The sequence below is a fragment of the Spermophilus citellus genome (genome assembly GCF_964194105.1).
Source record: "Spermophilus citellus genome assembly, chromosome: 9".
NCBI lineage: Eukaryota > Metazoa > Chordata > Mammalia > Rodentia > Sciuridae > Spermophilus > Spermophilus citellus.
The window spans coordinates 69680866-69694023 of record NC_138191.1 but is presented as its reverse complement, the minus strand read 5'-3'; positions in this window follow the sequence as shown (position 1 = coordinate 69694023).

The window sequence follows — 13158 nt, the reverse complement described above, 5'->3', positions numbered from 1 at the left end:
AGATCACAGGTTTTGAGATTATGCTTTAGAAATTATAATCAGGGATACAATTTTCCTTTTCAGAGGGAGGTTTATTTCAAAAAGCACAAGAAAGAACTTGTTTGATTTTTATTATTACAGAATATTTATTTTTTCCTCTCAAAGTACACTCATTTATTCCCATAATGATCTTGGATTTGTCAGCCTGCATACATTTGTGGTTTAATTTTTCCTGTCTCCTCTTACCATGGTGTGCTACAATATGCAATGTTTCCCAGGTTCTCACCCACTTCAACATAAAGTTTTTGACTATAGATTGCAAAGTTCTAAAAAGTTCAGATTGATGAAATAGAATGAATAAATTTGGGGGAAATATTAGATAGAAGGATTGAATAATTATGTCAACTTTCTCAGTAACATCAATGAATAAAGCAAGTTTGTTCATTCTTTTTTTCTCATGGCTCTTTCTCAGTAGCATGTGATTATACTTTTAAATCATGCAACAAACAAAACATTTTCACCCTACTTGTCTTACCCATCACTACCTATTTCTTTTCTCTCCAAACGTTTTTTTATAAAGTTCCTAGAAAAATATCTTTACTGGCTGTAAAATTTCTCTCCTTCTATCCTCTCTAGTTCCCATTTGATGCAGACTTTGGCCTCTACCACAAAAACAAATCTGTTCATATTTAGGTCAATGCTGACCTCCAAAAATACTAAATTCAATGGTTACTTTGGAATCAGGTCCTTCTTCTGACACACTTTCATTGCTTGGCTTTTACAGAAACATGCCCTCCTGGCTTCTTCCTAACTTTAATTGATTTGTCTCTTCCTCTGTGGTGGAATCTTCCCCAAATCCCAAGCTCTTGAAGTTAGGTCATTAGATAAGCTTCCCTTTCTTATCAATACTTCTGTGTTTATTGAACTCATCAAGTGTCATGGGTTTAATACTATCCATATATTCAAAACTCTCAAATATTTAACTCCAGCTTTAGCTACTTCTATGGATTCCAGATGCATGTTTTCAATTACCTACTTGGAATCTTCTCATCTCTACTAAATACCACAAACTTAGTGTCTGGGAAGCTAAAATCCCAATCTTCTAACAAAGACCTGATTTTCAGCAGACATCTCCATTCTAGTTAGTGGATTCTCTATTCTAGTATCTGAGGCCAAAGCCTTTTTCATGGTCTTAGACCACACTTACCAAAGTTCAGTGAACCCTGCTAGCATAACACTCCAAAATACAGTCTCCCACAATCTCAACTGCCATTCCCTTGTCCAAACCATGATCATCTTACCTTGGTCACTGTGACAATCTATTTACCCAGCTCTCTGTTAATTTCCTTATCTCCTGTTTTTGGTTGGGTTCCCTTTTAAGAAAAGAAATTAAAAGAAAATGAAGTATAAGTAGTCCACTTGGTAGGTTCCACTAGATGAGAGAGAGTGCCAAAACAAGAAAGAAAAAAAGGATTAAATTGTTATTACAGAATAGGTTACCACTGAATGACAATGAGGTTTGATTTCTGGGTGGCATAGAGCTGGTTCCATGGGCTATTCTGCGGTAGGGCAGGCATCATTTGTGAGACCAAGTACAAAATGAAAATGAAAGCCCTTTTAAAAATATGGTTAAAAATTTTAAGAAGGTGACAGGAAAGTATTAAATCAGGACACTTCTGAGCATTGGTCCTATGCAATTGGACAGGTAGCATGTGCCTGTGAAGTTATAGATGCTGGTGATTGGTACATGTTGAGAGAAGGTGCACGGGAATGATCAGTGCCTAGGTGATATGAGTAGTACCACCTGAGTCTATTACAACCCAGCAAAAGGCACTGAAATTGTAGGTACCAGTATGATGGACTTTTAAAATGGATGCCCAGAAATGAAATTATCAAATAAAAGCACATGAGTGTGTTTATGTACTTTGATATCAATTGCCAAACTATATCCAAGAAGATTATATAAATATTCTTAAAAATAGTTTTATCCACTATATCCTTACTACCAGTGGATATTATTTTTATTTACTTGTATACATTTGAAGGTTTCAAAAAATGGCATTTTCATGTTGTTTCCACTGTGCATTGTTTTTGGCAAAAATGACATGTAAGAATGTTTGCATAATTTTGGCTATTTGTATTTTGAATCGATAATTCATGTAGAAATGTTAAGGAAACAGGAAAATCAGAACAATTTTGACAAAGAGGACAACATTTATGGACTTAAAGTACATGATTTTAAAACTTGCTATAAAGCTACAGTAATCTAGAGAGTGTGATATTGATATCAAAGTGGCATCAATCAAAAGAATGAGAATTCAGAAATAGATCGACACATACATAGTCAATGATATTTTTTGGCAAAAGTGTCAAGACAGTATAATAGGAAAATGATGATGTTCTTAATGTGGTGCTGGAATGATTGGATATCTATAAGCAAAGCAACAAAAAACTTGACCCTCACCATAAATCATATAGAAACAATCAAAACGGTTAAAATAAGAATGGAAGCTATAAAATACTCAGAAGAAAACAGGAAATTTTAAGGACAGATAGGGTTTCTGAATAGAATATAGAAAGAAGAAATTGTAAAAGAAGGCAAATGAAGAAGTTTGACTACATCAAAATTAATATGATAACTTTCAATCCTCAAAAGATAAATTAAGCAAAACAAATTTTAAAACAAGCTCCAGACAAGAAGAAATTATGTACAAAGTATATATCTGACAAAGGGGTTGTTTTCCTGATTAAAAAAAATTTACAACTCAATAACGTAAAAACAATCTAATAAAATCAGGCAAAGTATTTGAAAAGACATTTATTAAAAATGTATAGATTACCAATAAGCAAAAGGGATGATCTTCAACATCATTAGCTAGTAGACAAATCAAGTGGGATACTACTATACATGCAAGATTATGTCTGAAATTAAGACCCAAAATGCCAAATGTGGAGTCAAGCAAGTCTCATCTACTACTAATGGGAATATAAAGTACTTTTGCCACTTTAGAAAATACTGTGACAGTTTCTTAAAAGGTTAAACATACCATTGTCATATGACCCCAAAGTACCCTTCCTTGTTAGATATTTTAATTCAAGACAAATTGTAGCATCCTCTCCTATGCTAACTGGAACTCATAGCAACTTTTTAATAATTTTTTTTTAAAAAGGCAATAATCCAAGTGCTCAGCATTTGTTGAATGACTAGGCAGATTGAGGTTTATCATATAATGAAATGCTCCCCTTCATTGAAATGAATATTGATAAGACCACACATAAATGAATCTTAAGGCAGGATGCTAAATAAAAGGCAGGCCCCAAAATGATATGTTTAAAATATTATGTAATTTTAAATACATAGCAAGTGACTTTAGCAACATTATTTTTTCTGATTGTTTTCCACAGTTTTTTTTCCCTATATTAAGTTTATGTGTGTGTTATGATATTTCAAGACTGTTTTTGTTTTGTTTTGTGGATCTCTATCAGCAGATGTGCTGGAAGCACTTTTTTAATTGTGTGGCCTTGTATAGGCTTTAATGCCTTTTACATCAATTCTTCCAAGATATTCTTCTTTTATAAAATTTCTCAAACCATATTCTTTTTTTTTTGGGGGGGGGGCAGGGGTGATTATTGAGGACTGTAGCTTTTCCTCTGAGTTATATCACTAGTCCTTTTCATTTTTTAAATTTTGAGACAAGGTCTCCCTAAGTTGCTGGAATTGACAGTGAACTTGTGATGCTCCTGCCTCAGCTCCTGAATTGCTGGGATTATAGGTGTGCACCACTGTGCCCCGGGCTAAGTCAATCTTAACAGCTTTGGCTTTCAAATGAATTTTAAGATAATTTTAACAAGTTAAAAAAAAATACCAACCATTCCTAAATGATTCATCAATCAAAATAATGGTAAATTACAGAATACTTTTTTTAAAAAATTAAGATCTTTAAGTCAATTTAGTCCTTCAATTATGACATATAGTATATTTTTTCATTAAATGAGCATATGGTAGCTTGTTAATTAGTATATATGTATACACATATTTATGTCTATGTAAATTGTAGTGGTATGTATTTATATATTGCATTTATAAAAAAATGTACGCATACTGCATACAGTGGTCCCTCTCTATATACAATTTCTGTATCTTCTATCGAAAATCTTTGAGAAAAACTTGCTTTCATACTGAACATGTATAGACTTGTTTTGTCATTATTCCCTAAACAATACAGTGTTTACCTAGCATTTACATTTTTTGAGATTTTATAAGTAATCAAGAGATGATTTGAAGTACATGGGAAGATATGTGCAGATTATATGCAAATATCATACCATTTTACATTACAGACTTGAGCATTTGTGAATTTTGGTCTGGGGTGTTCTGGGATCAATTTTTTGTTAACATCTTAGAACAACTGTTTGAAATTTAGATTATCCACATGAGTTTTACATTTTGTAGATTTTTTAAAATTACATTTTCCAAATATGAAGTCAAACTATGTGGGGAAATTATTAGAGGAGGTGTACTGGGGATTGAACTCAAGAGCACTCAACCACTGAGCCATATCCCTAGCCCTATTTTGTATTTTATTTAGAGACGGGGTCTCACTGAGTTACTTAGCACCTTGCTGTTGCTGAGGGTAACTTGGTATTGTCATCCTCCTATCTCAGCCTCCCAAACTGCTGGGATTACAGGTGTGTGCCACCACGCCCGGCTGTACCTTTATTTTTAATACAGTTAATTCAGTATCTTTCAAAGTAGTTCTTAATAATTTATCTGTTGTTTTGCATGACATGACATTTTATCTAAAAATAGTAACAATTTTCAGTTCTTTCCTGTAATCATCATGTCTTTCTATTACAAACTTTATTGCATTGAATAGAATATTTAGCAGTTGGTCTTAATAAATTTACTTAATGAGTTCTTTTTCCTAAAGGTTAGAGTAAGAGGTAAAGAAGACTCCTTATCATTCAAAGCAAGACTTACAAAAGGGCATTCACGTTTGCCTAATATCATTCTAGTAATGGCTAGGAGGGTTTGTTTAAGCCCCAAGATTGCTAAAAGTGATATCAGAGGAATGAGTATGGTTGCTTTCACTTCAGTTTCCTATTGAAGAAGGAAACGACCACATAACAAATGTACATGACCTTATGGGTCTGCACGAGTAGACCAGGCTCTGGCTCCCTGAGATCTTCCCAATTAATCAGAGCAAAAACTGGTTGCTGGGAAGGAGTCCAGGCCTAGAGGCTGCAACTTTGGGGTTGAGATAAAGGTAGGACAAGGAGAATGGGATATGTGAACCCTGAAGGGTCCATCTGGCTACCATGAAAACCATTCTCTAGGCCCTAGTGTGGTGTATTTCCAGATCCCATTTTTTCATTTATCATTGTTCTTACTGGGTTTCAGTGCAGTAGATCCATGTCCTACCACAAAAATTCTTAAAGTGCTCATATTTTATACAACTTATTTATGTAATGTATTATATTAATGTATTCCCTAAAAACAGATGAGCTTTTCATTCTTAATGTGGTCTTTACCTGGTTACTATTGGATATTATTTTATAATTTATAATCCATACATTTTATAAACAATTTTGGTGGGAACAGATTTTTGTTTTATTTATTTTATTTTTATTTTATTTTATTTTTTTAATTTTTGATACCGGGAATTGAACTCAAGGGCACTCAACCACTGAGCCACATCCCCAGCCTATTTTGTATTTTATTTAGAGACAGGGTCTCACTGAGTTTCTTAGAGCCTCACCTTTGCTGAAGCTGGCTTTAGAGTCATGATCCTCAGGTCTCAGCCTCCAGAGCCACTGGGATTACAGGTGTGCGCCAACTGCATCTGGTAACACATTTTTTATTTTGAGATTTTTAAAGTTTTACTTGTTTTGGTTGAAGTTTATTTTGGTAGGAATTAGCATTAAGATTTTTCTAGCTTCTGAAATGAATTGAAAGCTTTTCATTTTATCTAATACTTTGGAATAGATGGTAGGATATGGGAAATAACCTATTTCTTGAAAAACTACAAATGTACAAACCTGGGTATTTCCTTGATAATGTTTTCAAATTCGTTCATAGTTATTCATCATTTTAAAAAAGTTTTTTCCTTCTTAAATGAACATTTATTTCCTGAAAAATGATGCTGCCTTTTAACATTTTAAAATGTTTAACATATACTTTCAAAAACTAGATATTCAATTAAAAATAAATTATCTATGTTGTTATACTTTCTTATTTAAAATGTACTGAGTTGTGTTTTATTTTATTCATTAGTTTTTGTCTTTAAAGTTTGTTCTTCCTGCTTTTTTCTCTTTCTTTCTTTCTTTCTTTCTTTCTTTCTTTCTTTCTTTCTTTCTTTCTTTTTTTGTTGCTTTGTTGCTTTGGTTTACATCTTCCACTAAATTGTAAATACTAACTTTAAATACATTCTTTAATAGGCAATAAGTTAAACAGGATATTCCTGAGTTCATAATTGAGAACCACCTATAAATTTTATCAATGGGTTTTATTCTATTTTCTACACAGTTTTTAATTATATTTTGAAGTTTCATTTTTTTTAATGTTTAAATGTTTGTTTGTTTTAGGGATTGAACCCAGAGGCACTTTGCCACTAAACTCCATACCCAGCCCCTTTATTTTAAGACTGGATCTCACTAAGTTACTTAGGATCTCATAAGGTTTCTAAGGCAGGCTTCTAATTTGTGATGCTCCTAACCCAGCCTCCCAACCTATGCCACCATGCCCAGTTTTCAGGTTTCATTTCTTCACTCAAATGTGGTTACAAAAGTGTTTAACCTTCTTTACAATTTTGTAATTTTGATTTCATTTCAGCTTTCACTGCATTGCAGCTGTGAAATATAATCTACACATTTTTATCTTGTAGTATTCCTTATTTAGTCTGTGACTAATCATTAAAAATGATCCATATACCTTGAGATTAAGATATAATCTCCATACTTAAAATTTTAAAATCTATCAATTATCAAGATTATCCCATATCATTTCTACCAAAATGTCTATTTTAAAATATTAATTATTATCCATGTAACTTATTTTTGTTTGCCTAATACCATCCATATCTTGTCTGCTGCTATGGTAACCATAAATCTACTGATTTTCAATTATAAACAGAGGCTGTGCATTCATTTAATTCTGGACCTTCAGGAGAATCCAAAGCAATAATGTATTAGATATTATACTCACACAAACAAAACACCAGAAATTCAAAATTATCTGTAATTACATTATTTGTCTACTCCATCTATATTCTGAATGCAGATAGAATACTAAGTGTCATATAATGTGAAAGGCAGCATTTTGGAGTTTTAGAAATTTCTATGAGAGCTCAACTTTGAAAAACATTCTTTCATGGTGCCCTGCAAAACCAGAAAATAAAATATAAGAGAGGATCTGAATTAGACCTATCTTCATTCTTTAAATGAGTCAGTCTTATAAAAATGCTAAAAAGTTGACATGCTCAACAAATTGTTTTTCTTTGCTGTTTGTTGTCGCGACCCCCTTGCCCGCAAGGAAGACGCAACACCGGGAATCTTCTTACAGCTGTTTATTCAGGCTCTGCAGAGTTCTTCCTCTCCCGGAAGCCCCTCCCAGCCTTAATAAAGTATCCGAACACCCAATGTGAAGCTGCCACGTGGAGCTTTCTCATAGGGTGTCAAAGAACCAAGTGCCAACTCTCCCAAAGAAGGAGTTGTTTGTCACAGACCACAACGAGGCCAGCGCCATCTTGTAATGGCGACCGGTCTGAAGAAACGGCTCACCACAGTTCCCCCTTTTGTTTTCTAAAAACAACACAGGCGAGAGTAGAGGTCCTATCCCACTGTGCAGAAGTGGCTGCATAGTATGGCTCAGCACATACTTATATATTTCTTGCAGATAGAATGGAAAGTTACCAGTAGGCGGGAGCAAGGGCGGGGGGAGACAGAAAGTTCTTGTTAACTCATACCAAGCCTTCAACCAGGAACCTTATCGGACCCAAGCAGGTCAAGACGTTCCCACATGACCGTTATAGGCTGAATAATATGAAAACAGACACCACAAGTCCTTCAAGGCCTGGTGAGCTGCCTCAAGGCCTTGTGAGCTGGCCTCTTTGACGTGCACAACAAGAAACCAGGGCTGGATCCAAGCCCTGGGGGCCGGGGGGAGTCCGTGCCAGCAGTTCCCCCTCTTTTGTTTGTGGCACGTCAAAGGGAATCAAGTAGCCCCTGTCTTAGGTCGTTCACTGCCCTTACAGTGCTTACCCGTCTCTGGGGAGGCCCCATTCCCCTGTCTTAGGTTGCAGTGCAAGCGTGAAAGTTGCCCGTCTCTGGGTACTACAAGATCAGCTCGTTGTTGCCAAGGCGTTTAGTGGTATCTATTCAGCCAGTCATTATTAGGTCTTTAATTGGTTCCGGTTCAACAGGGCATAGAGTCAGAGGAGAGGAATAATAAAAATAAGGAAGAAAAGGGGGCAAAAGGAGAAAGGCATGAAGCAGGAATCATTGTAGAAAAATCATCTTCGAATTGGTCGGAGACAAACTTCAGTAAGATCATCTTTGGTTTGTAGGCGTTGATAATGGACCTGTATTGGCTTAGAAGTCAGAATGTTAATTTGGTCTTTAATAAATTGTGTCATTCTCTTGACAAGGCAGGGGCCTACAGCAGCTACAAAAAGGAGACCGAAAAGCGGTCCCATTACAGTGGACATCAAAGGAGTCAGCCATGGGGTATTTTTAAACCATTGTTCAAACCATCCTTGTTGTGCTTCAAACTCCTTTTGTCTTTTAGCCAATCTTTCCGTGACCTTTTCTATAGTTTTAGGATTACCCCAGTGTGATCTGCATAAGCATAACACTGTTCCTATAAAGCTATACATAGTTCTCCTTCCCTTACGAACAATAAATCTAGTCCCCTCCTATTTTGTAACACAACTTCTGAGAGGGAGGTGAGGGACTTTTCCAAGGCGGTAATTGATTTGGCCATGGCTGTTAAATCCTCATTCATAGCCATTTGTAGATTTAGTAATTGACCTCCCTGGACATAGGTGGCTGTCCCTGTTCCTATTCCGGTTGCTATTCTGCCTATGCCCAGTAGGAGGGCAATAGTCATAGTTATGGGTTCTCTGGGGAGCCGAGTATGTCCCTCAAGGTGTCCCAGGGTGTAGTCTGACCCATGATAAGATATCCTTGGCCATAATTGTATCAGCACACAGAAATCAGTAGTTGTATTTAAGACTGCCATGGAAACACAGGGAGTTAACCCAGTATTGCAAGCAAAATAGGACCCTTTGGGACCCCACAAATAATCAGATTGAGATTGATTTATTGGTCGGGTGATGTTGTAGAGATGTTGGTGTGAAAGCGGTACCTTTCCCAAGCAAACCCCTTGTCCCATGACCTCCGTGATAGTTAACTTACAGCTGGGCAGAGAATAACATTTAGGATCTGTAGTGGTATTAGAGGATAAATTAGACAGTATCGTTACCCCCTCATAATAGGGCGGCCTGGAGGTCAAGTATAGCCAGCAATCTTGGGTCCTGTTAGGATTAGTGGCCTTGAGAGCGAAAAAAGCTCCTCGGACCAAATTAAGAAGACGATCTCCAGTTCCAGGGTGTATGGGCTCAGGGGCATAATCAAAGGTTTGATAGCCCATAGTTATTGTTTAACCACTGGGGGAAGGTTTTAATGTTGGGGCTATGGGCTGTTTGGGTCTAGATGAGGCCTTTTGGTCTCCGAGCACCTGATTGGGTCCTATTAGACTCCCAGTAGGCTGTTCTGTGGTCAATTTGAGTCGAAAAAGCAGGCCAGGATTGTACTGTCCGGGGGTGTAAATACGCAGCCCCCAGAGATATCCTTGAGTCCAATCTGGTTGTTGTCTTCCATTGGAAGTAAACTGAATAGTAATATTTGTTTGCCAGAAATGGGCATAGTCATTCCTAGGTGAATTCTTAAGTCAATACCCATTACTAGAGGTTTCACATCCCCAGGAGGCACAATAATAGGCCTTAGGTCCCTGGCAGCATCTATATATTTTCCCCTCCTTTATTTTTTGTAGATAAATTTTTAAATGTTGATGGGCTCGTTCCACAATAGCTTGTCCCTGGGGGTTATAAGGAATACCTGTTTTGTGTTCAATCTCCCATTGGGTGCAGAACCGTTGAATTGTTTGGCTTATATATGTGGGTCCATTGTCTGTTTTGAGACAACGTGGACTGCCCATGCAAGAGAAAGCTTTTAAGAGATGTCCAATAACATCTTTGGCCTTTTCTCCAGTGTGTAATGTAACAAAGATATAGCCAAAGTATGTATCAATAGAAACATGTACAAAAGACAGCTTACCAAAACTAGGGAAGTGGGTAACATCAGTTTGTCAGATATCATTGGGGTGTAAGCCTCTAGGATTAACACCCAAACTGGGGAAAATGAAGAAATGGAGCACATACTGGGCACAGGGAGACAATTTGTAAAGCTTGATCACGCGAGCATCCTGTGCGGAAGCGTAAAGATTGTGAATTTAGATGGAATTTAGCATGGAGTTGTGAGGCCTCATCATACTTGGTTATAGTGTATACTAGGCCCATATTATGAGTGGCAGCATCTGCTTTAGCATTACCTTCCGCCAGAGGCCCAGGAAGCTCCGAGTGTCCTCGGATATGTCCAATGAATAAAGGATCTCGTCTAGCCCAAACAAGGAGCTGAACCGTTTGTAATTGTTCCATGATAGTGGATTGCCTGCCAATATAAGGGGCTGTTTTAATAACTGAGGCTAACTTAGCAACATAGAGACTATCAGTATACACATTAAGTGGGATGGAATTGTATAGTTTAAGGGCCATAATTAGAGCCTCAACTTCTGATCTTTGGGCAGACAGTTTAGGAACAGGGTGTCAAATTACTTGAGATCCATCAAAAGCAACAGCAAACCCCCCTTTTTGCTCCGTCTGCATAAACAGTTTGAGCTCCCGAAATAGGCTCTCTTTTAATAATTTTAGGAAAAATGATAGGACATCTCCTAAGGCCTTCTAGAAGTTTATGTCGGGGAAAGTGATTATCAATTTTACCTTTGAAAGTACAAAGAAAAAGACACCAAAGATCATGTTTCTGTTGCAATTTTAAAATCATATCTTGGGTATAAGGTTGAATGAGAATGTCAAGAGTCTTTTTAAATAGTGCATCACCCAAATATTTGGCTTTCCAGATCAGATTTATCACTAGTTTATAAAAGGGAGTTATCACCCGAGAGTTAGAAGCGGGTAAATGGACCCAATAGATGGGACCTGTTTGCCAAAACACTCCAGTAGGAGTTAATTTTGAAGGCAGGATTATAAATGATAGGGGTATAGAATAATCTATCTGGGTAACCTGCATCTCTTGTAAGGCTGTTTCTATTAACCTGAGTGCCTTCAAGGCTTTTGGAGTAGGTTTTCGCAGGGAGGTGGGTGAGGGGCCTCCTCTCAAAAGGTCATACAGGGGTTTAAGTTAGTAGTTTAATATACTTAATGTTTAATCAACAATGCGAATTTATTTACTAAAATCAATCTTTATCTGAAACAGTAAGAATTATTAGGCAATAAGGATCTTTCTGTAAAGAAATAAACTCACATTCCAATAGGTGTTTGCCATGTCAAAATATGGACAAAATTTTAGCTCACATTAGTATGGTTAAATTAGGAAAATAAACTGAAATATCTTTAAGTTAATTATAGTCAGTTTAGTATATGAAATTTTTTCTCTCTTTTTTGTTTAGATAACAATATAAAAATCTTTTTACTTAGGGAAATGAATAGAAAGACCTTATTTTACCCAAAGATGATTTCTTTCTTCTTCTTAGGATCCATGTGTGCTTTGTCTTTGTTGGAACATCTTGTTCTTTAAAAAAAATACACTTTGGAACAATTTCTGAAAACCTTAGGATCCATAAACAAATTATTATACTTTGATAAGAAATATCAATGAAAATATAGTTAAAACCCTTAGATATTTTGTAGAAATAATTATAATAATTTATCATCTTATGAGTTTAAACAGTAACTTTGAGAAGGAGAAACTACGTGATTGCATTTTCACTTAAAAGCAAATTTACAGTAAACACATTTATCTCAAATATCTGTAACTGAAAAGGCAGAGTATCTGATAAATGTAAATATAAAACATAAATTATGGGTTTTCTGTTGAAGAAAAACAATTAGGCAAATATATATTAACTAATCAATTAGGCATGTGCTAATTAATTTATAGATTAACAAATATAGGTGATGTAAATATCTAAAAAAAATATATATTAAGAATAAGAACTTAACTTATAATTGTATTAACTTTATGTAACCACGTGGTCTTAAAATATTTGGATCCATGTTAATTTATTTTTAACTAGGAGTGCACTCTTCTATGTGACGTCACTTGATGTACTGAAATAAGATCCTTGAGTATACATTTTTATTTTTATAGTTAGCAATTAGAATAAGGATTTTTTGGTCATCACAGGAACCTTGCCGGCTTGTTCCTGTGGCAAGCAAATGCATCCTCATAACTTCCAAAATTAAAAGTAAAATATAAAGAAGCATATTTGATATCTCTCATCAATAGAACATTATTTAGTAACACAACTACAGAGAAAAGTCAGGTTATTTAACTTGGAACTAGCTTAAATTTAGGACTGTAACATAGAAAGCTGTGGAATTAAATTTTGTCTGAAAAAGATATCTTTTGTTAGCATTGATAGGCAGGCATGTTTCAAAAATATAGGCTCTGAGTAGCTCCGGTAGAAATCTGAAACACAGCAAAACAGGTCAGTGGCTGGAAGGCGGGACTAGAAGTCCTGTCTGAGTGACTGTGGAAGAACCAATCGGTAGCCCCCAAAAGTGTGGGAGGTGGGACCAGGAAGCCGCTCTTCTGGCTAGGCACCCCATGGTTACCATGGTGATGCAAGCAACATGGAGTCCGCTGCTCATTTTGGAGGCAAAAGTTCCCCAAGGTTTCCTAGCCGATTGCATTTTGTTTGATTTTGTCTGCATTTTTCCCCGCCTGGCCAAGATCTTACTGCGGTAGCAGCTTGTTCTGTCTCTGGACCGCCCCGTACACTCTGGCTTCCGGGGCCCGGGGTGGGCCCCTGTTCCCGTTTTCCGGCTGCAGTGGGCGTCCCTGAGCATCAAACTTGGAATTACGCTCGCTGCTGTAGCTATC